The following is a 24,691-nucleotide window of genomic DNA, read 5'->3' as shown; positions in this document are numbered from 1 at the left end:
CACAGGTACTGAGGAAAATGGTGGCACATAATGAGCAGGGCACTGTGACTGAATGCGAAAGGAGAGCATGCAGCAAGGCACCACAGCAAGAATGAGGTGCACCCCCAAACAAGGTAGGCCACCCAGCTGCAGCACCTTGCCTACCCTCAGAACTGCCATTTTGGTGGATGGTGGATGGCTTTTAACTATGGCCTCTGCATTGCCCTGCCATAAAAGAGTGGGAATGAAGGCCCTAGGGTTTGGCTGCTGGAGACGTGGATTGCTGTGGTGTTCCCTCATCAGTGCAGGCAGCTGTAGTGTTTCAGCGTGGCCATCAGGCTCCATCTTGAAGATCTACAAATGTTCTGGTGGAAATGCTTCTGCAAAGCCTGGCTCCATCCTGAATCTGAAGACATCAGACATGTGAGTAACTTGAATGCTGATTGTGACTTTTCAGTTCCTCCTGGTTGTGAATGCTGAGGCTGTTGCTGGGAACTCAGAGGAGGGCAGACTAGAGATTCTGAGGGCTTTCCAAAAGGAGGGCTTTTTTCAACATGGTGGTGAGGGTGTTTTAAATCCTCATGGCTTGCATATAGCTGTCTGGAGATGAGATTGTGTCTTAATTGAAGGGCTGGGAGAGGAGTTCTTTCCACTCTTGCACTAATGTTTGGACTTTGTTTTTGAGTGGTCTCTTTGAGGCTGGTGCTGTGGGACATGATGGTGTTTGCAGCGTTTCTGTAGTGTGGACACATGGGACTTATGTGGCTCGCATGGGCAGCAAGTGCTTATGTTGCCCATGTGGATTGTGGGTTCTACTGTTCATAAGCATCTTGGAAAACAGGCTTATTGGTGCATTTTCTCAAGTTGTTCCTTTGCTTCTGTAAACTTGACTATCTTGATGAAGACCAGATTGAGTAAGGCTCTACCCTGCCTTGAGTAGGTAGGCCACATATGGAGGACCTCTGATACAACTGTGTCCTTTGGGTGCTGATCTTGCTTGGTGGGCTATGAATGGAAGACAAGCCTGTTGTGACACTGGCATGCCTAAATTTAAACTTTGGAAATTAGTGCTGGCTCCATAGGCTTCCTCTGAAATATAGCTCCTAGAACTGACTGCTGTTTTCCCTAGTGAATTCATAGGATAAATTGCTAGAGACAAGGGTTTCACTTACTTTACTTTTGTAGATAGACTAACGTATTGATTTTTTTTTTTTTTGCCATCTTTCTTTTCAAACCCGAAGGAAAAATTCAAATAAAACCTAATTATGTCTCTCTGTTTCTGAACAGTTTGGGAAATTGCAGAGCAATCAATATTAAGTACACTTTACACCCATTTAGAGACATATTCTGTCCAGATATTTGCTTGATAGAGTTCTGATTTTTGTGTAATTTAGGCTGAAAAGTAGGGTAATGTGGATTTTCCAATTAGCTTATGTTAAGTCAGTGTTCTTCCACCTAAATTTTTTTTAATAGCTTGGTTTTTAAAAGCATGGGTGTATATGTCCAAAGGAGGCGAATAAAAAGGAAGATAATCTTTTCAGAAGGATGAAAGACAAGTGGATTAATGCAGAGTTTGAGACTTTGTGAGAAATTCAGGCATACAGACTAGTGCTGCAGGGAGAGCTTCTGCTTGTGAAACTGTCACTTGTTAATTAACTTAATGTCTACAGTGCTCTGAAAATGTAAAGCACTATGTAAGTGTTAAGTATTATTATTAATGATGCCAATTTTGACAGGTTTACTGGAATAGACTTTGCAGTACAATATAAGTTAATGTTCCAATATTTTACTCATTTACAGTGAGACTGTTCAAAATAAGAAAGTGGGAATGGAAGGCCAGCAAAGGCCAGCAGACTAGATGGAGTCTCTCATTGGGTGTTCTCCGCAAGCACTCTTTGGGAATAAGGTTAAATCAAAGATAACATGGAGCTCAGTTGCCATCTTCGAGAACTCTGCAGGGAAAACCTTAGGTGTATGGTGGCCTGCACTGGCTTATTGTGACTTTCAGTTGTCCTGTTAGGAGATAGGTTGGTCCTCAATAGCTGTAACACAAAGTGCTGTGGCCATATGGCTGGTGTGTCTCGCCTGTCGCCAATAGACTCATTTCTGTCACAGACTACAAAAGGAGAATGGGGTAAGATGTCAGTCCTATGTAGTCTGAGTGCTTTCTCCTCTAAGGGAAATCCCCACTGGCCAATTAAATTAGTTTGTGGCCCTTGTCTCTGTTGCCCTAAAGGGGCTGCAAAAAGGAAAGATGTTCTTGGAGTGGTCTTGGTATTAGTGCCTGAATAGATGCTGAGAGCTAGCTAGTTGTATATACAGAAGTATATATTCAAAAAGTGAATATATTATCTTTCACAGTTGATTGTGTACTAGTAGTTTGCATGTCATTTGGATATAGAAGCATAGCTGCATGTAGGTCCAGTAAATGGAACTGTTTCCTCAATGCCTTGGGCACATTTCCTTTAATAACAGTAAGTAATGCTTTTTCCATGAGCAAAGCTATCAAATCTGACCTGAAAAGGGGACAGCCTGATCTCGAGATATTTTTCTTAGATGTTCTTTAAATTATTTTTCATTAACATGCTTAATTCTGTCGTGTCATGATGTCTTCAAACTGGTGTAAAGCAGTGTAAAGTACAGAACAAGGCATATAGAATTCACAACTCTGTATTTTTGCACATATTTCTTCCTATGTGTTACCTTTCAAGCAGTAAGTAATTTCCTGAAAAGTCAAGTCCAGTAGATGTCCTACTGGCATGGGCAGAGCAAGGGTCTGTTTAGCTTAATTGCTACAAGAGAAGTTCATGGATTCTTCTGCAGTTTGGCTTGGTTCTGCTAATGTGTAGAGTGTGCATGCACACACACACCTATACTCAACAGTTCCAGCCATATGAGACCAGTCACTCTGCTGCTTAATTAAATTCATTTACTGACTGGCAGACACACCGTCTTCCAGTGCCACGTGGATCCTGGTTGTGCTGGGAGATCTTCAGGGCCAGCTGTTCTGTTGTGTTAGAGACCGAATTGTCATTTCCTCCTTTGATATGAACTTTGGTGTTGTGCTGCATTGGTCAAACGCTGCAAGTAGTATTGGAAGAGAGGGGTGGTGTGGTTACTTTGGGGGCCTGAGAAATGATCTCTTTCAAGAATAACAGCAGCAAGGGACGTAGACTCTAAAGTTATTTCCCTGTCTTTTTCTATATTTTCAGACTGTTACCTGAGAGTAGGGCTTGATCAAAGACTGTCTGAAACCAGCCAGGACTCTGTCCTTCTCATGGATCCAGAAAAATAAAGAGATGTGTTTTTCCTTTTTATATTGGAAAATGATGTAGTATATGAGAATATGGTACTGTTTACAAGATGAATCACTTATCTGGGTAGGAATGGCTGTCTAGAATCAATGCTTTCATCTGTCAAAGTATCTAGAAAAATTACTGCCCTCCTACACAGACAGATGACAAGGAATGGCACCTTGGGTGGAAAGGTCTATCAGTTCATCCAATTTTCTTGCCCATCAGGCACCAGTCAGCTATTAGTCACTGGGTAAAGTAGTCTTGAAACATCTTATGGGGGCAGCTTTGAACCTCTGCTACTCAAGCAGTGAGCTGCAAAAGGGGTTTCTGCCTTGGTCTCAACTGAGCTGACACATCTTTTGATATCCAGATGTCTCCTGAGTCAGCTGGTTTCCTATTTACAGAGTGGCAGTGCTGGGATCTGCACACAAAATAGCCTTACCCTATCAAGACTTTGCAGCCTATTCCCCATGCAGAAAAGAGAGCAAAGCAACACAACAGAAATTAAAGATAAGACTTCAGCAGCTGCTGGTGTTCTAGTACAGCATGGGGTGATTTAAAAATCTAGGCATGATGATTGTGTGTTGATACTGGAACTATGTTAACTATAAGTTGCATGCACATTTGAGTCTTTCAAGACACAATGTTAAAAGTTACAACCTTAAAAATGTGTGTGTGTGGAGGGGGGGGGGGCATTGCCTCTTGCCCTCATCTAAAGTACAGTAATAGGCTGTCATTCTAAAACTGGTATATGGACATAAACTTTGGATACTCTACTTACTGAATATGATGCAGCTAGTACATCGACCCTGTTATGAAAGCACAAATAGTCAGAACAGTGTCCTTAAGGCATTGCTGTCTATTATAAATCAGTTAGAATAATTCATGCTATAGATTTCCCAATGCTGTAAAGCCTCTTATTCAGCTGAGTATAAACATATATCACATCTTATAGATTTTTTTCTTCCTTTGTATGAGTCAGACTTAAAGAATTCTGCAAGAGAAGAACAATGCACTATACAGACAATTCCTTACAAACCTTTATAAATAGAAGGTGGAATGGAAAGATGTTGTTTCAGCTCTGGAATCATTTTAACAGCTCTAGTCACACCTTTGTTATTAAGTTTGGAACATGTTGTGTAGGAACTAACAGTAAGCCTGTATGTAGAGCATACAGGGGCTGTGTCTGGAATCAGGCTGAAAATGCAAATAGGACTTTCTTTTCTGGTTTGGTTTCTCAACACAAGTTAGAGCAGCTTGCACCAACTGGTAAAGGCTGCAAAGGGCTGTTTTGCCAGCTGGGAGGTGCAAGGGTGTAATAATGCTGCTGGCATGTTGCCTGTGCCAGCCACAGGGAGGAGAGTGGCAGAGAAGCCAATGTATGTCTCGGTGCCATTGAAGAGGAGAGATTTTCCACAAACCAGGCTTAAAGACAGCTTGTGCCACTTGGGAGTGAGGCACCATGGCTCTAAAGTAACCAGAGACCTGCCATGAAATATTTACGCTGTGACTCTCTGTATACTTCATATCACTTATTTAATATTTCTAAATTTTTTTTTTTTTTTTTTTTTTTTAAAAAAGCTAAATCCAAGTGATGTAAGCTATGAGAAGCTGGCTAAAGCACAGTTCCCTAGGTTCTGATAAATGGCCTTGGGAGTGAAGGAGTTAACTGACCATCATCAATTACAGCATCAGAGGGGGTGATTAGGGCTGAAATTGCAGGGAGGTTTTTAATTTAGCCGAGTAGAGGAGACGCCCCCAGCTTAGCCAAGCTCATCAGATCATACACTTCTTACTGCTTCATCCGCTTACCATGCACTGCCACTCAGAGCTATTGTGCATGGAGAGGGCACCGTGCAGACACGATGATACAATATTATTCCGTTGTCCAGAAATCCATCCGAGACTCGCTGTCACTTTGCCTGCTGCAGAAGTGCCTATCATACAAAATTCCCATAAAGACCCTGAATCAGGAATCAATCAGCAAATAATGTAAAGGAAGGAACGACAATATTTTTAAGCTTAACGTGAACTAATTTCTCCACATGATTTTTTTCTCCCCTCAGCAGAGTCTTGCTGAAGTAGCCGGGATTGCTCCTAGGAGTAAAGATGCATACAGGCTTTTGTGTTAGGATCAGGGAAGAATCAGTTGGATACTTGTATTTTGCCTGGATCCATATGTATTTAACTGATGTGTGGCGTATGGTGTGCAATATATAAACAGCTCTTAACTTTTCAGTGTGTTTTCATGGTAAAACGGGTTAGCTAGTTGATTTTAGGCATTACCTATGGAGTAGGATGGTAAACTCTGGGTTTTAGGAATTCAAGGTGTTTGTAGGTGAAATTGCAAGCAGATGTTTTTGTAGGGTCAGCCTTCATGTTCTTCCTAGGGAAGGGAGAAAAGAAGGACAGGAGGACTACAATAATTCTATCAGTAAATGCTTGGGTCGATGCAAAAACTGATGCAAAATTCACCGAGGTGAATGGACTTTGTAAAGGTGAAGACAGTTGGTTTTGCAGGCTGTTTTCACTCCTATGTCTTGAAACAAGCTGCTTAGTTGCATTGAAAACCTGAGAACAACAAGATCAGGTTTATATTGGTGCAGCATTACTGGAGAAGGCAGGGAAGTAGCCCTAGGTGCTGCTTCCCTTGGGTTTTGTTGTTTGTAATGTTGTAGAACTACCATCACTGAGGATGAAGTTTTGTGCGTGATCATGTAATTAAAGATTGCTTCATAGTGTGCAGGCATATGGAGGCTAAAACACTTGCCCATGAAGCATTCAGCATTTTATGTATGGTGTTTGACAAACCACTTTTATTTTTGATTTTTGTTAATACGGCACTTTGTGCAATCATGGAGACACTTAGCATATAACATCAGTCACCTGTGTAATCCTAATGAACTCATGTAAATGGAAATAAGGGGCTTCTGAAGAGTGTTAACAATGAGCTGCCATTTTTCAGTGTGCTGTGATGCTGGAGGAGATTTGGCAGCCCTATCAGCCCACCCTTGATTTTGAAATGTGAGAGCTCAGTTTTTTCCTTGCTGGGGAAGAGTAATCAGAGCTAGTCCTTGAAATGGTCTATAGTGAAGCTTTGGATATCTTAACTTCAGATTTATCACTGAGTGAACCCTACTCCTTACTCAAGCCAATTCTCATTGATTTCAGGGGAATTACACCTGAATACAGAGAAGAGCATGGCTTGAGTAAGTCATGCTGTGACCTACTGCTGATATGTTTCTTCTCCAACCCATTGTGGTTGTGAATTATGTTAGTGAAGTCCTTCTGATAAAAAACTTTGATATATTGATTACTAAAGCCATTTTACAATGGTTACTTCCTCTTGTGAAATCCGTGTTAACCATTTAAGACAAATTGGCAACGAAAATCCACATCCCAAACCCAAGAGCAGCCTGTGGAGCTGCAGTTGCTTTACTTTCTGGGTGAGCTATGAGCAATGCCTCTGTATGGTTGCTTCCCTCCATGGTGCTCTTTGCAAAGGTGGAAAAAGGAGCTCCTTTCTGGAGCGGGTAGGATTCATAGCCAGTCTAGCCCTTTTTACTCAGATCTGAGTTGGCCACTGTAGGATCTACTGCAGAAAGCCTTATAACTAAGGATCTGGATGGAAGTGTTTTTCATGCTAGAAATGAAACCTGATTTTTTTTTTTTTTTGGGGGGTGGGTAATGGATACAAATCTAGGTGGGGAGTGGGTAATGGATACAAATCTAGGGCTTGGTGCAAAGGGCTTGCAAGTTGTTAAATGATCTGAAGTGGAAATTAGGGATGCAGTTTTTCCTGGGGAGTTGGGACACTTCTCTCCTGCATGTAAACTTGTAATGTAAATTTATTTACTTGCATTTAAATTTAGAAATATGACATGACTGCTTTGTTCCACTGTTCTGTTGGGGGTTGTGCTTAGGGTCCTCTGCATTGCCTAAAACTTGCATAAGGTTTTGTAGACCCTAGCACAAAAACCAAAATGTTTTTCTGGCACCTACCAAGGAGCCTCGGCAAGTACATCTTTGACAGGTCTGTGCCAAAAGTTGCTACTGGCTGTTTTTCAGCTGTCTGATTTTGCTGTAGACATCCATACTGACCCGAGGGCTATTACATGCTACAGCTCCTGTGTGATGTGTACAGCAGCTGCTTGTCCAGAGTGATCATGCTTCGTATTTCAGACCCCAACTATTTCTATGCTGTTGTCAGTGGGAGTTGCACCATGGGACAAAGCCAGTGGGGAGATCTCTGCAGGTTTTTCTTTATTGTGCATTTGGGGAAAAGCTCCCTGGTCTGAGTAGGCAGCAAATTTTCTGCAGGGGGACAGGGAAAGACAAGAAGCTTTAACATGCCCCAAAACTGCCCTGTAAAGGCAGCTTCAGAGATTTCTTCCCACAGAGCCTTAATAGACAATGAAAAGTAGCGCTCTACCCCTAGGACCAGACACATCTTCTCATGTTGTTTAATTTTGGTGATGTTCAGGCAATGGTATCTGCAGCTAATATTTCTATTCATTCAAAAATAGGTTATGAAAGGAATAAAGCTGTTCTCTGAAAATTCAAGTACAGTTGGCAGAAAGTCAAGCTGCAGCAGTTCTTTAATTTGATAATAGCTCAAATCAAGAGGAAAGAAGTACTGTGAGCCTGTTAAGGGTCCTGGTCTGAACCATACTGTATTCAGAGAGTCTGACTCTTATAAAGATTTTGATCCTATTGCAGGATTGGGGCCTAATTAATGTGTTTTGTTTGGAAAGAAAAGATTTGGAGTTCTGAGTCTGAAAGCTTGCTAAAGTGATTCATACCTGCTATCTGTAGTGCCAGCATGTTTAATATTCTATACATTTTCATATATTCTAATTTCTTAGTATGAAAGATGGGCGAATAACAAATATGTAAATGTTATATTTTAATATAAGCTGTATGCTGCATTCAATAATGAATGTTGTTGACTATAGTAATTAAGTCTTATTTTGGGTCCAAACAGCTATGTACTTGTCAATATTGGTGAATCTAGTTCATCTAAAACTGCAGGCAGTTTTCTGTTTACTATATAAACAATAATTGTCTGTTTAAGTATTTGCTGAAATATTGTTTAAATCTAAAATCAAGATCACAAGTGGATTTCAATAATGCAGTTAATTTGCTTTAATTTTGGATTTCTCTCTGCATGGGAAGAGAAATGTGGAGAGTAATTTCATCTCCTTATAGTTGATTTAATTGTATGTACTTCTGATGGATTAAGTTACCAGCTAATTGTGGAAAACGTAACACCGATATTATAAAAAGAGGTTTAAAACAAAACATTTGCTGGCTGCTTTGCATGCTATTTTAAAAAATATTTAACATTATTAATTTTGCAGTGGTAATTTATAAATATTAGTTCCATCTTTCCATTTTCAACTCCCCCATATAGATGGTTTTAATCATAATTATTGATATTATCTATATAATAATTTTTCATTATGCAAATATTTGTCTCAATTTCTGTTATAATAATGTGATGGAAACGTTTTTGTTGCTTTAAAACATGCTCAACTGAATGCAGAAGACAAGGGAAAACTTCTGAAAGCCACAAAGGGAAAAAAAAGACAAAGCTTTTTGAAAAAGAACAGCTTTATTTCTATAAAACTTAGTATTGAATGTTCAGATTATTTCAAATTATATTGTGGCAGAATGAATGAGCAATTTTGTATATACGCACATGTAGCTTTTTAAATTCCGATCTTTAGTGACTTTCCTTTCTATCCTTAGTTAAAACTGACATTAACTTATGATTAAAACATAATTGCTTTCTAGGGAGTAGGATGTCTTGTTAGTCTTTATATATATATGTGTAAAAAATATAAAATAACAAGCTTCTGATTCACACATTTCTTAAAACATTCTAGAGGTGCTTCCTTCTAGGGAGAAGCAGTAAATAGTGTTGTTACAGAGGGTTCTGAAAAGTTTACCTAAAAGTATAATTAAGAGAACATACTACAATAAAATAGTCATGTGGAAATGGAGATGTTTCAAGTTCATGCTTCTTTCCTATTTGGAATTCAAAGTTTGTGAAGAGAAAATGTTGGAGTTTCCTTGGGACAGAATCATACCATCAGATCTAAGTTTTCTGACTTGGTTGTCGTGTCATACATGTATAATTGCAAACTCAATGTATGCAATGCTCTCTTTTGTCAGTGGAAAAAAAAAAAAAGTATTACAGTTTCTAGCAGATAACTTGCAATTAGTTCTTGTTGTTTTTGTGTAGATAGCTTAAAATGAAGACAGATTTGTGTGTTGTATTAGGATTCCTGTGTCTCTGGTATGGTTCTCGTTTTAAAACAAAATAAACAGTTATTACTCCTGGTTCAAAAAAATCAAGGTTGTCTGAAATCATTTATTGGATATATTTTCTCTATGGATTTTCTTTTCTGTAAGAAGTTGCTCTAGTGTTTTGTTTTATCAAATAAATTTATGTGTATATAAAACCCCACAAGCACAAATGTTGCCTCAGCCTTTATCATAGCATCACTCTCTGCAGCTACAATTTCAGCCCCAAGCTTAACTTTTTTTTCAAAGTACGTGGTTTTCATTAAACCTGTAATTAGTATAATTAATAATTATTCACTAATTGAAAAGCAGGTTAACAAACTTCCATATGTAAAAATAAAGGAGGAAAAATGTCATTCATTCACACTGGGCTTTATAAGCCTATAAAACTCTTCAAAGGACTTCAAGATATCAAGCAATCTTTTATTCAGCTAAACCTACCCCCCACCTTCACTCTTACACACACTTAAATACGCAGTATGCTCACAGCTTGGAAAAAAGCAAGAAAAGCCTTAATGGATCACTGATTTTAACCAAAGAGGTAGGTACGTATTCCATATAAATGGTTTCAAAACAATTTTTGTGTTAGTATTAATAATTTTCATCAAATGAAAACAAGCATCTGAACACTATAGAAAGCAAAGCTTTCAACTGAGGGCTTATTAACATAGCTTTTATTTCAAGCTCAAAACATCTAAAACAATTACACTGGAGCAACTGTGTAATTTGCTCCTTTCTCTATCACACAGGTATAGACTTGCAGAAAGAGGCTAATAAAGATTTAAGGGTAAAGTGAAGAGTTAAGGTCCAAATTTTGTTCATCTTTACACCCATGAGTAATTAACCCATTTGAACAGATTATGAGACAAATAACATGAAGAAAGGTATTTACATGTGCATAGGTTACAATACCCAGTTCCAGCTAGAGGCTTCACAACTGATGTAATAAATCAAAGAATAGAATAATTATTTCTCAATTTACCATGACACATATATCTTGTCATTACCCTGCTTATGTGTACCTTTAAGAAGTGGTAAATGATAAAGATGTATTTAACCACATCAGTGAAACAGAACTAACACAGAAGCAAATACTATTTTGCCTTTTTAATAGAAAACCACTTTCAAGTTATTTGTTTCTACTAGAAACAAAATATTTTTCTTCTGGAAGTGAAGATCAGAATCTCATGCCTAGGATACCACTATTTGTTCTTAAATGGTTTCACATTTAAATCATTTAAAGTATTTTGCTGTTGGGGATATTTTCTAGGAGAAATACTAGAAAAAAATCCTATTTTTAATTATGCACTTCATGAGCTGTGCATTTATCAGAAATATTTATCTGCAGTTTAAAATTGGGTATTTTTGTTAAAATTGCATACAAATTATTTTGATCAGAAGTATGAAATCAACATGCAGATCGTCAATGTGTGCTTTTTCTGCTGCTGTTTGGAACTGATACAGTTATAATTCATTCAAAAACATTTCATAAAATTTTGTCTTGGTTTAAGAATGTAACACTGAGCTGAAATTGAACATCATTTTAAACTAAACAAATAAATGTTCCCTTAATATCAACTTCAGAATACAGCTGAGTAACAAGTCATGCACAGATCACTGCTGTGCTGTCTAGCTGTGGGCACTGAAATATAATAGGCTTCAATTTCATAATACTGCCTTTCCAAATTTGTTATATCTGTAGTTATCTGTATATATTTACATTCAAGAACACTGTTTAAATTTTCTCAGTATATACACCAATCAGATAATTTAGCGTATAAATTAACAAATACTCTTATAGTTCTGTTATCTTTATCCTTTTTAAAATGGGAGAAAAACTGCAGAGGATAATGACTTATGCTTGCATGCATTTCAGTATATTTTGTATACGTTGCTTATTGATAAGCATACATTCACAGCTACAAATGCATGCAGAGGTATGTGCTTATTTGTTATAACAGTAAACAAAAACGGTTAGAGCTCCCCAACCCAAGATTTAGCAAGTTTTTTTTTTTTTTTTAATTCTTGCACATTGCTGACAAATTTCAAATCCAACTCAAATAGTAATCAGATATTCAGGATGACTGAAACAGCATATTTTCCTGACTTAATCTGTCTAAACAGGATATTAAAAAAGTCTGTAGACCTCACTGTACCTTCAGCTTCCCTGCTGACAGTTGCTAGCTTTTTAAAACAATTTTTTAAGCCGTGTTTGGGGAGGGAGGGAGGGAGAAAGAGAAGGTATTTTCAGTTATGGAGGATCAGTGAGAACTGCGGTGTGATGGTCAAGCTTCTCTCGACTCTTAAGGGTGTCCTTCATAGTTCAAAAATGTGTTCAAACACTCAAATATTTGTGATGTGCACTAGTTGTCGTAGTGGTGGGTGTCACATCCTTGTTAGTACAGAAGTTTTCCAGAGTTGCTAACAGGTGATATCTGGTACTATAAGTGAAGCCATAGTCTGCATTAAAACCTTGGGACCAGAATTTATATTTATCACATCTAAAGAAACCTATTTCAGTGTCTAAATAGACAGCAACAGTTAAATCTAACTTAATTCCCTGGTCTTACGGGGAAACCTTGCAATCTGCACTTGTTTATGAACATGAAACTTGATTCACAGGATGGAAAATACCTAATAACTAGAAAATAACTAGAAAATTGGTAATATGTTCTTAGAAATGTGTGCTCTCTAAAAATCAATACAATAAACTTGCTCCTTGTTCATTATCTGACTAGTAAAATGCTCTGTCTCAATAGAATTTCATAGTAGTGAATTCTACCCAGAATTTCATCCTGGGTAGATCGCCCAGGAGAGTAAGAGACCTGTTATATAACTGCTAGATTTTACTTCGATTCTTAACTTGTAGGTAATAATAAAAAAATCCTTAACTGTTTGTTTTCTTATATGAAAATAATACAACTGCATTTAATATTAATATCTTAGGGTTTTTTTTCTTACCCAGGTTGTTAAAAACTATTTAAATTTAAGTGTATTTTGAAGTACTACAGAGTCATTTTAACTTTTCTTTGACACTGAATGTTTGCGTATACAAATCTCTGAGTATTTAGAATACTGCATCTTTCTTTCCTTCTCTTTCCAGTTCTGATTCCTTTTCTCTAATTTCTTTAGGAAGTAATTTTAATAGACCAGAGTTAGTTTGTTAATAGACAATAGATCAGTTTGATCGAAGTTTTTTGAGTGACCAGTACACTTATGTGACAGTGTTGAGATCTCATAAAGGGCTGAGTCTTCAAGCAGGTCTTCTTGTAAAGACATAAAGGTTATGTGTGAACTTACACTTGTGTGAATTGGAATGCCTATGTAGTATACATATGCACATATTTTGGATACTGGAAAATATATAAAAAGAATACATTTTTGAGGCAGGTTCTAATCTTTGCCTATATCTAGCCAGCTTTTAGCATCTGTGGGCATTGTCATAGCAAGATAGTATTACTAAATATTAACTCAAATTATCCCTTTTAAATCTTAATTTTGAGCATAAAATACAGGTTTGAGCCCAACATTTATTTTCCAGCATGCAATGCCAAATTTGCATCTCATATGTACAGACAAAACATCTCTGATTTAGTTGGCAAAACATTCATTTATACAAGATGAAGATGTAGCCTAGATCAAAAACCTCACTGTGATTACTCGACAGCTTTTAACAGTTAACACATCTCTAAGCATGTACTGGAAAACTACTTGGGAGGAGATGTATGTACGCATCTTATCCTAAAATACCCTAGAAACTGATTAATCTGTTTTGTTAATCAAAGGTTTCATCTTCACATTATAGTACAGCCAGATTAGTAAAGCTCTGATGATGGGACATGATCATTTGCGAAGTAAAGTCAAAATTAATGACAAATAAAATCAGGTTCCCTTTGTGGTTATTTCCAGCCAGCTGCATCCAAGTATAAAAGAACTATCAAAGAAAGATATCCATTAATTATTAACTCAGAACAACTTCAGGAAGCGCTTCTTAAACCTCCTTTGACATCATCCTGACAGGCTCTTAATCTCAGAAAGTTGTTGGTAAGAGTTGCATTAGATTCAGCATGTCACCAGTTCTACCTTGAACAACTGCAACTTGAGATGCACTGCAGCATAGATATGAACACATGGGACAAACTACCATCTCTTAAGACATCTGTGAGTAACATTTACAGCACAACATGCTGTATAATTCCCTGTGTAGCTCTACTGCTGCTGTCAGCATAATAGAGTTGTCAACAGTCTAATTGCAAGATGCAATATGTAGGGGGGTCATCCAAAAAAGAAATCTCAGTGGAAAGTAACACAGATCAGCTGTCACTATTATAAAGCTGGACCAACCTTTGGCTAAACCATTTAAACCTCCAGATTAATCCGTAGATTTATCTATATAGATTGGATCAAACTCAAAGTTTGACTGCAGACAAAAGAGAAACTTCAAAATGAAGTCTATCATTTGTGCCCATTAGACAAAGCATTCAGTTAATGATCTGCAACTTACGTTAGCCTTGAAACTGTTCTAAAGACTTAACTGTTGCATCTTTTTTATACTATTTATTTCCATCTTTTGTTTCTTAAAACATTTTTCTGTTGCGAGGTGAAAGTGTTTTTTAACAGAAGATTGTTCTAGTTTTTGCCTTTCCCTTTTCACCAACTTGCATGATTTTTATATGAACTTAGTATAAAAGATAACTTGTAAAGAGCTTGATGTGATATCAGTAAAACTTAGACTTATCTACTGTAAGGTCTCTGCCTTGCAAAATATACTCTATATCAAGCTGTTAAATTAATTTGGAGTAACTTTTTCAATTTTATGCCACTGATTTAAAAAATAAATAAAACTAGTGTTGGAAAACAGTAATACAGTGAATTGGGTTGTTTTATGTAGCAGTCATCTAAGGCTATTAATTATATTATGTATATTAAAAACTTGAGATCGTGAGACTATTCTAACTCCGGCGTTCCCTTTTTGTTTTAAAAAAGCCAAGCAAACGCAGACAAAGCTCTCCAGCTCCCTCCTCCCTGCCCCCTGCTGAACAGGACAGGCTTACTAGTATTTATTCTTTTTAAAAAAAAAGATACTAATCACTTTCATTTTATGGGGAGACATTTAAATTTAGAATAATTACAAGAAAACAGTAAGCAGCACTGAGTAAGAATGACGGAATGCACCTCAACTCAAAGCTTTAATGCAGTTCCCCCTCTAATCAGTGATATTAACCCTTCTGACTACTTCCCTGAAGATTCTTCCCCTTCCCAGACCATGATGTGAATGATAAATTATCAGAATATGAACTCTTACTAATAAACTTTTTTAACATGGATGAGTGAACAATGAGTTCAAGTTTTTCATATACTGACTCAAATTTCAAGGCTTGCTACGTATCACGCAGGCCTTACAAGGAGGGAGGCACCAGATCTTTTAGAATAGATACTAGTGGGTTGTAAAGAGAAAAGCAATGTTATTTTGACTGACATAAGCCAGTAACTAGACTTTCAAGTAAACTAGAGTCAATATAATTTCTTCTTTTAAAAAAAATTTTCCTACCTTTGCTGGCCTGTTTCATCTCTTTCATTAAAGATGCAACTTTTACTGGTGCTTCTGCTCATCCTAGGTTTTCACTAGTGTGAAACCAAAAATGCTCTTTGCTTAAAGTGTAGGTTAATATAATAGCTACTTGAAGCAGGAAACCTCTGCAATATGTGTGTCTATGTGTCTATAGTTGTCTTTATTTGGGCCTGTCCAGCATTTTGTTTGTCCTCTAGCCTTTTACGGCAGCTGGACCCTGACCTTCAAGTTCTTAAAAAAAAAAAAAAAAAAAAAAAAAAAAAAGGGGGGGGGGGAGGGAAGTATTCTTTTCAGATTCCAAGTTCCTCCCTTTTTACCCTCCCACTGACACCGTCCTATTCAATACTAGAGATAACTTTATTCATCTATACATCATTGTATCAAATTCAATAGACAAACTGCTTCAACATGCTTCAGAACTGGACAGGGCAGTAATGTCTTCATTTTTTCTTAATGCAATGAGTTTCTTATCACAGTCCTTTCAAGAACAAAACAAACACTGCAACAAAAAATGATCTCCAAGTTTTTCTCACCCTGCTATTTTCACCATAGGCTTATTTGTTAGATATTTTAGTGGACAGATAGAAAGCTGTAAAATTGATTACACATATCACTACCGAACATGACTTAAAGTAAATAAGGAGGAGAGAATCTTTTATAATTACGTACTGCACTGAGAAGATTTACTTTGGGATCATGCTAAGAGTATGGAAGTAATTTGTTCCTGAATCTGCTATCATCCTTTAAACAGGATATTGAAATTAAGTTGCATCTACAAAAACTAGTAATGTCATGTCAACAGCAAATTTTGCTAATCAGTACCTAGAAAAGGCACAGGTCTCTTTTCCAACTAAGTTAGTGTGAATTTGCTATACCTAGCATTGAATTCAAAATCTGTCATTAACTGCCAGACTTTACTTATGGCTAATGACACCAACTCCATGGGTGTTAGTACAACTCTAGCAGCAAGGAATCCAGCTTTCCCTAGTCAGTCTATTCTGAATCCTGCTTGCTAACAGAGGAGTTTAAGGGGAGGGAGCTAAATGCCTGCTCCAAGTGTTCATTAGATAGTGTGGTTTAAGCTTGGTAGTGAGCTCCAGAAAAAAATTTGCTATGAACATATTGATAAAAAAGTGATAGATAAGTATTTTAAAGAATGAAACACTTTGAAGCTTCTCTAGTGCCTTTTTAAGGTAGCATGAAATATGTGAGATTAGTATACCCAAGTCAAGCCCATGTCCCATTGATATCTTTGTCTTTTAAATGGAAAATAAGGCTGGAGGGGAAAAAGTTGGATGGTTAAAATACAGAACTTCTGAAGTGCTTAAATGAGCTAATAGTACTAGGTGACTTTAGATTTTGGGGATGAAAATTAAAAAAAAAAAAAAAAAATCGTATCCCTGACTGGGTGTTTTCCACTATAGGCCCTACATGTTTACGTAGAGGGTATTGTGAACGTTTGGAGGGATTTGGGAGTTTCAAAAGGAAGAAGTTTATACATTAGTGCTGCAAGTTGCAAAACACTGTTGATATTCAAATGTTTATTGTGTAAAATCTGGGATAAGCTTCAGCATGAGAGCTCCTTTAAGTGCCTACAACTATTGCTAATTCCCCTCAGCATTGAGGCTTGCACAAAGGCCTTAATCCAATTCCACTTTTTTTTTTTTTTTTTTTTTTTTCCAGAAAGCCTATGCTATTTTCTCTCACATAAACTAACAACACTATCCCATCACACTGCAGAATGGGTCAAAGAAAAAGGGCTCTGTGTTTATACTTCACCAACACTTTGTGTTTCTTGGCCAAGTATGGCAAGAAACTTTAAGTGGGTCCCCCAGGCCCCACGCCATCTTTAGAAAGAAAAATAAGCCTTCGGAGATTGAAAACAGACTATTTTAGGCATTAAAAAAACTATAAAACGTGAACTATTCTTTCAGTCACTATCCTTGAAAAGAAATTGATCACTCATCCAGTTCTGATTTAAATTATGAAACAGGATTTGCTTTGCTGCAGTAGTGTATTCTACCTTGCATATAACATCCTTGAATATACTGTTTTACAGTGTCCTCAGATATTAATGTTTGTGTGTGCATATTTTATTCTACTACTACATGGGACCTACTCATCAAAACAGCTTAAGGCAATACATTTCAAATGGGAAAATACATTTTAATCTTTACTTCTGTGAAGTGCAAAAGCAACTGCCTTGCTTTGTGAAGCATATTGGGAAGTTTCATCCATAATCTGCCTTGTTCAGGAGATCCCAGCCCAGCTTTAAGTGGTCAGGTATTCTCTGTACATAAACCATCACTGATTCCTGACAATCTCAGCAGTCTTGTCAAGGTTTAAACAACAACAAAGATGAAGCTGCTTTGAGGCTTGACCTTCTGCTAGCAGGAGCAGAAAAGCTGGTCTGGTTCCCATCTAGTAACCTATGAAAAAATAACAAATTCTGCTCTAACTACTGAGGATATTAAAATGCCAGTAACTAAATTATCCTTTCTATTTTTTAGTTAATAATTAAAACTCCTTTTGTAATCAGGGCTCTGTAACTTTTACAGTGAGAAACCAACTGACACCCTGTAACAGCAGACGTGCTAATTTAGGTAGTATTGGTTCCCATTGCCTGAACAAGCTCATGGTTATATTGCCCCAGAAGGAATCAGAGGAATTCAGCCTGGAAAAGGATCACTTACTGAAGCCTTTGATGAACTGGAAGTTATTCCCCCTTCACACTGACTTTGCTCTTGAACATGTGTTAGTGAACATGTGAAGCGCCAAGGCGCTTCATACATTTTTTCCTTCTGTCTGCTCGCATCTGTACAGCAACTATACAAAAGGCTGCAACGTACTCTGGGCAGAATTCAAATGCAGCTTGAACACGTTGCGACTAATATGAAATAAGCTAACTTTTCCTGCAGGTGTTGCCTTCATGAGGAGTTTTAGCGTGTCTCCCCTCTTTTGGGGTTTGTCATCCACTCAGGCCATTCAGAAGAGGGACAAGACCTGCTGCCCCTCGTGGCCTTGTACTGCCATCTAGAGCTGTGTACTACCAAGCCCTGCTGTCTGGGCTCTGCTTTCACTCCTGGGTGTTAGAAGTAGAACAGAAATTTCCCATAGATATGATGAAGAGACTCTGAAATTTGCAGAGGTCCATGTTTTGCATAGGATGGCAGAGTATTTCAGTATATGCGCTGATTGCCTGCTAACTTCCTCCAGTGCATTGTCAGAAAGGCACAATTTGCAGATGTAGAGTGATGATGGCTTCTTTGAGACACTTACTTCTTGTCAAATACTGAAAAAGCATATTTTTTCATGTTTTTTTTTTTTTTTCTTTTTTTTTCCTTTTTTATTTGTGTACATTATTTCATACAGCTCTATTTCTGAAATACTTCATGTATTTGTGTGGGCTTTTCTTCACTAAAACACTTTAAGCCATCTAGTTCATGTTATAACTGTTATCACTGTACATAGATTAGATGAGTGCTGAAATTTTGTTTTGAGAGTTTGGTTATTTTTGAAAGGGTATAGCTTCACCAAAAAGAGACTTTTTTTTCTTTTTTTCTTTTTTTTTTTTTTTTGATCTTTTGGAATTAAAATTAACCTGCATAGAGAGCTAACACAGGTCTTAGGTATCACTTAGATCCAGTTTAGTCTGAGCCTTGTGGCAGCACAGTCAAATTTCCTGCACTGGAGTTTGTCCCCAGAAGGCATCTTGCTGGTGCATCCTCTTTATTTTTCATGAAGGATAAAAAGAAAAACAAACAAAACAGTTGTGCAAAAATACTAATGTACTTCTGTGAAGGACTTGCATTAAAATTAAAGTCCCAAATAGCTCAGACTGACCACTAATATTCTTCTTGAGGTTTTCATTTTTCTGTACAACAGAAATTAAGTTAAATACATACATTTTATATTCACAAGCACATGAAGGAAAGTTCATTATCTTGCTGTGGGAAATAGAAGGTCTGGGTGAGTTTTTTTATAGGATCATCAAATGACTAAATCTTTCTAGTGAGAGATTCATTTCTTTGCATTGTGCTGTGTGCAGTGCTTATTGTGGAAAATTTATAAGAGTTGATATTTTAGTTGAATGACAAGTCTCTCAATGTATTTAACAACTTTAATTATACTTGTCATTTTCAAAATGAGTGAAAAAAATGTACAAAACCAACAGAAATATGTCAGTTGGTTATTAGTTACAGAAAAGTCTCTCTTTTATCTCTCTTCTCTCGGGTGGAAACCATCCTTTCTATTAAATAGGGAGCCAGTTCAAAAACTTGAGACCCATCACTGTCTTCAGGGTTTTTAATTACTCCTCTGCCTTTTTCTTTTGGATTGTCTGTTAGATGACTTCTGAGTTTTTAGATTTCCTCCTTGCCTTGCTGTCAGCATGTCTTTCCTTTATCATGTCATACAATTCAGAGCTCTGATTGTCTCGTTTTGGTGCCATACTCACTCAGCAAATGCAGCCCTTCTTTGTTAGGAGAAGTGCGCCTTGTTATCACGAGAAAATGAAGAGAGAAGTGAGCATTTGAACAGGGGTACTGGGAGCAAGGGAGCAAACTAGAGAAAGTGCAGGAATTGGGTGGGTTTTCTGTTAGCAGAACTGCAGGCCCCACTAGAATTTGTTAAAGCAAACACACTGGTATTTTATAAATTGGCTTTCCTTAAATGCTGTGTTTTCTTTTCCCCTCTGTTTGTGCCCCAGTCTTCCTTGCATATGCGTGTCCTTTCTATCTCCACTCTACTACTTCACTTAAAGGTTTCCGTGAAATGTAGATGCCTTAAAGGGTTTCCTTTTGGCTTGGCATGGTGCTTGGAGGTTCCTTCTGTGAGCATTGGAGGTTTGGATCTCATATCAAAGGGTTTAAAGCTAATGATTTTAAGTATGGTTGAATTTTATTGCTCCTCTGGTGGGCTAAAACCTTCAGCAACTCTTTGACCTCTTCCCAGTCAATCCAATTCCATCTAATACTCTGTGACTAATATGGTGGATATTTAATCTACTTTGCTGCTGAAATTACTTTTAGAGCCACTTTTTTCCTTAAATCTTCCTCTTTAGAGAAATTGCTGATCGTAAGCTCTAAATATGTTGCCCACTACAACGTCAGTTTTTAAAGAAAAAGCTTTTCTTTTAGTAAAAGAAAATTAAAAGATATAATTTCTTTTTATAACAGAAATGAAATGAGGGGGGTATAATTGTATTCTGAAAGTAAAAGCCAGCTTAAAATGAAAAATTGACTGAAACTTCTCTGATCATACTGTTAATATAGGAATCATGATGAATATCCACACCTTAGCCAAATATTTCCTGTAATATAATTAAGCTTTGAAGTGAATTAAAAGAAGAGAATAAAAAAGCACCTTCTAGGCAGTGCTTACCGAGTTCAATTTTGGAATATGGTTATTGTCCTATCAGTCGTACTAAGATGCTGTACTGAGTTTTGTTGATATCTCTTTTTTTTTTTTTTTCTTAAAAAATTAACAAATTGAATAGTTGGGGCTACAGGTCCAATTTTGCCATAGGGTTAGAGATGCTTGGCTGCTCTTCCCTGTTAGCATCTCCTAAGACATCCAGCTTGTAAGGATTCAGCACTCTGAACGCAAGAAGAAGGGATTTGTTTATCTGATTTATGTCAGGACCCACCAAACTGGGTCATGGATAATGATCTCTAAGTCCACGATCCTATGCCTTATATTTCAATCATGGGCACAGGCATGTTGAATTCAGTGGTACTGAGTTGTTTGCATGTAATGAAATTATTTTTATGCCTGAAATTAAGCATTTTGGCAAGTTTTTGCAGGATTGTGGTACTAACCTTTTCCATATGTAACCTCTTCAAATAAATGTACCAACTGCCCTTGTATCAAATAAAGGGATGTAGAGTTTAAGTCTTAATCTTCAGTCTGAATCCAGAGCAGGTAGATGTAATAGAAAGGATAATATGAAATGGGATTTCTCGTCTTAGTCTAACTACCAAGAATAATGTGTACCTGTGGAATATGAAGCTTTCATTGCAAAGAGTGAATGGAAGGGAGAATCTGAACTTTCTTGCCCATGCTTAACCTGTCCAAGAATATTACTGGTACAATAACATGGGAATAAATTATAGCTGGGGGTGAGAACAAATCTGACTGTTCAGAGTGAAACTCCAAACAACCTAAGAACAGGAGCAGAAAACAGAAGATGAACCACCCAAGCTAGGTAGTTGTAGTTGCTAGGTAGTTGTAGGGAGCTATGAGCAAGATTTGATCTTGCTCAGTTTTCATGAATTTCTAATTCTAATTTTCTAAAGCTGGGCCAAGGGATGGGTTATATTAAAGAAACAGTAATAGAAAGGGTTACTTTACTACTGTTGCAAGTAAGTGAAGGACTTCACTCTTCAGAGCTGTCCATATGGCAAATTTCACATGCACTAAAATTAAAAGAGAGGGGTGAAGTGACCCAACCCACATGTAATAAATATCCGTCCCACTTTGAATGGAAGTGCATGTTGACAGAGTTAGCGGAGAACCTGCGGAGTTGTATGTGATGCTTTATTTTTATTTATTTATTTTTTTAAATAGGGAACCAGTGCTCACAGAAGCAGGAATAAGGATTGCAAAGTTTCTAGCATATTTGATATCAGGAATACCTGGGTTCTTTCTGAGATACATGGATTTCCTTGGGGAAAAAACAGCAATAATATTTAGCTGTGGACATGACTTACTACACAAGCCAAAAGATGATGGTTGATGTTGGGGTGAGGACAACGAGATCGTGTGAGTCTCACTAGAAAGCCAATCCACTGAAGTCATAGCTCAGTTTTCTGTCTGTAGAATGAGACTAACCCCATACATAACTATTACATTATGATGCTTAATACATTGGGATTTTAAGAGAGTTTAGCTCTTCTGAGATGCTGAAGAAGTTCACAGTTACTTTTTTGTCTTTTTTTATATACCAGTTGGCACCTTGGGCTTAAACTGCATATAAAAATGCAAAATACATAGGTGTGTCTATATCCCTTCTCTTTTTCAGTCACTGAATATAACCGTAATTGATGGAATACAAGTTATGTATTAAATTTCTTGAACACATGGATAAAATAAACCAATGTGAAAACCACCATGTGCAGTTAATTTATAGACAAATATATTTGGAGCAGGTACAAACAAAGGTGTAAAGTACTATGTTTTAACAGATTTTCATGCCATATGCATTTGCTTTTACTGCCTGAAAAAAAAATATGATTGAAGTAGATATCTTTTTAATGTTAAAATACCTTTTGAAAGTTTTTTCTTTTTTCTTTTTTAATTACAGGAATGCTGCTTTTCATGGTTTATTAGTATGTTCAACTATTTTAACTGTTTTTTTTAGATTGATGTAATAAATTAATGGTTTATTTTGCCACTTAATTTCATTTAAGAAAGCAAATTCAGAACAAAAAACCCTGAACTTTGACATTCTTTCTAGTATTTATTGCATATCTTTGGAAATGACCTAATTTTAGCAATTCACGTGAAAACAGTGGTCAGATCGCGTCATTTCAAATTAAGTCTGACAGCTCAGAAGTTAAACCAGTTTAGCTTGTTTTAACAGCTACACTTCAGTGATTCTGGGTTATTAAACTCTTTGGGAAACCTTCCACACTTTATTAGGAAAAGGAAATTTATATAGTGGAAAGAAGAAAAACATATGTAATTGCCAACTTACACATAGTGACTCTGGTAATAACATCAGTTTATAAGTTGCTAGTATCCAGTACAAAGCTGTATATATATATGCTTTTGTGTGAAGTAAATATATATTAGCATGATGAACTACTTTCATAATAAAAAATATCATTAAGGAAAATGTGAGTGAGTATTTAGTGACTCTTTGGAAAAGCTAAATTCAACTAAACAAGGAAGTAATGTTGTGGATAAAGTTCAAACAGAACTCTCTACTCAAAGGGTATGTTGGTAAATCTTGCAACTAAATCTGAACAATATTTTTATCTGTGCCTTGGATATCATAGTAAACCCATGGGAGAAGATTCAGTGATGGGTTCTCATGAAGGTTCATCCCGCCTCCTGTCCCAGCTCCTGTCTGACTCTCCTCCCCCTTGAAGGCCATAACGGTATTCATTCAGTAGAGTGCAATGTCTGTCAGCCTCCTGACTGTTCAGGGAACAGAAAAACATCTTGCTTACCAGATGAAAACTACCAGGTACTATATCCACTTGGGCATGGCTGCAAGGCTGCTCAAATCTCAGGCTGAAGCTTGTAAAGGAAGTAGCCCACAGGCATGGTGGACTAGGAAATATAATTGGTTTTGAAACTGAAAGCCTAGGAGGTTGGAATGAGGAGGACAGAGCCTGAAATCTGATTTAATGTTTCATTAGGCTAGAGAGACACTTGTACACAAACTCCTTAGTATAGCTGCTGATGGTTCCACTGGTTCAATTTATAGTAGAGGGCCTAGTCCTGCCACATGGGACGTTTTTAAAGGGTTTGAAGCTTCTGCTGTGTAGCATCCTGTTCATGCTGGGTGCAGTCAGACATGCCCTGGTGCCACCCTATAGCTGCCTCATCTGTCTAGATTCAGGTAGCAACTCATACCTTGGAGGCCAGGCCTGATATATTCTTCCCACACCAGTGCTTTTACATCAAAGTCATATTAACTCTTAAAATTTCTGGACAATCTGTTTAGATTAAGAAATCTTTAGATCCATTGCTATTCAGCAAGTTTTCAAAATTTTGACTACTACTTTCAATTTTTTTTTTTTTTTTTTTTTGGGGGGGGGGGGAAATCACCTTAATTTTCTGTATGAAATGCTTTGGTAATGACTAAATATTAGTGCTACATTTATTGCTGTTTCTCCCTCATACCTCCTTAGTCCTGATGTTTTGCCTTCTGGATTGTTGATACATTCTGCAGTAGTGGATCAAGGCAGATTGTGCAAAGCACATCTTTACAGAAATACTGCTTTTTGACTGATTTCCTATCAACAACATGTTGAAATCCATCAAACATGTTTTAATCCATTTAACGTATACACAATTGGTTTTAATAAAAAAATAATCATGCATAACTATGCATTATCAACAAAATGTGCAGACCAAAATATCTGTGTCAAAACTGCTTGCCAATCCATTTTCAGTAAAACTGACTGGCCAGAATCCTTGCCTTAAAAGAGATATCTTAAAGGCTGGACAAAATATTTAAAAGTGGTAATATCTGATAATATTGGCTGGTGTAAGATAAGTAGGAAGACATTTGGCTGTATTTCATATTCCAGATAAACACTAGGGTTTCAATAAGCATTCAAACAGATACCTAGTTTTCTTTTCATTATCCCTCATGAGTTATTCTGTGTAAAGCTCTGTAATGCAGAGCAGTGACTTAGGTGCTTATTAAGTAACTTCTAGTGTGTCTCACTGCAAAGGTGTGAGGAGTTACTGATGTCCTGGCTCTTTCAGAAGTTACTGACTAATAAAGTTAGAGGACTGCAGTGAATACTGTCTAATTAACACAAAATCCCCTGCTTGCTTTCACTGCCATAAAGATAGA

The 24,691-nt window shown here is 37.0% G+C and overlaps 1 long non-coding RNA gene across 1 annotated transcript in view; it reads left to right on the top strand.

Annotated features, from left to right (window-relative positions):
* The first annotated feature begins 254 nt into the window (after window positions 1-254).
* The window catches only part of LOC311442868, a 102,560-nt gene continuing 78,123 nt past the window's right edge, over window positions 255-24,691 (top strand). Inside the window, exon 1 of the long non-coding RNA XR_014696924.1 lies at window positions 255-402. This is a non-coding gene — a long non-coding RNA (uncharacterized lncRNA). The remainder of the gene's footprint in view (window positions 403-24,691) is intronic.

The sequence above is a fragment of the Aythya ferina genome, assembly GCF_964211825.1.
Source record: "Aythya ferina genome assembly, chromosome: 11".
NCBI classification, from domain to species: domain Eukaryota; kingdom Metazoa; phylum Chordata; class Aves; order Anseriformes; family Anatidae; genus Aythya; species Aythya ferina.
This window is presented reverse-complemented; position numbering and strand designations above follow the sequence as displayed.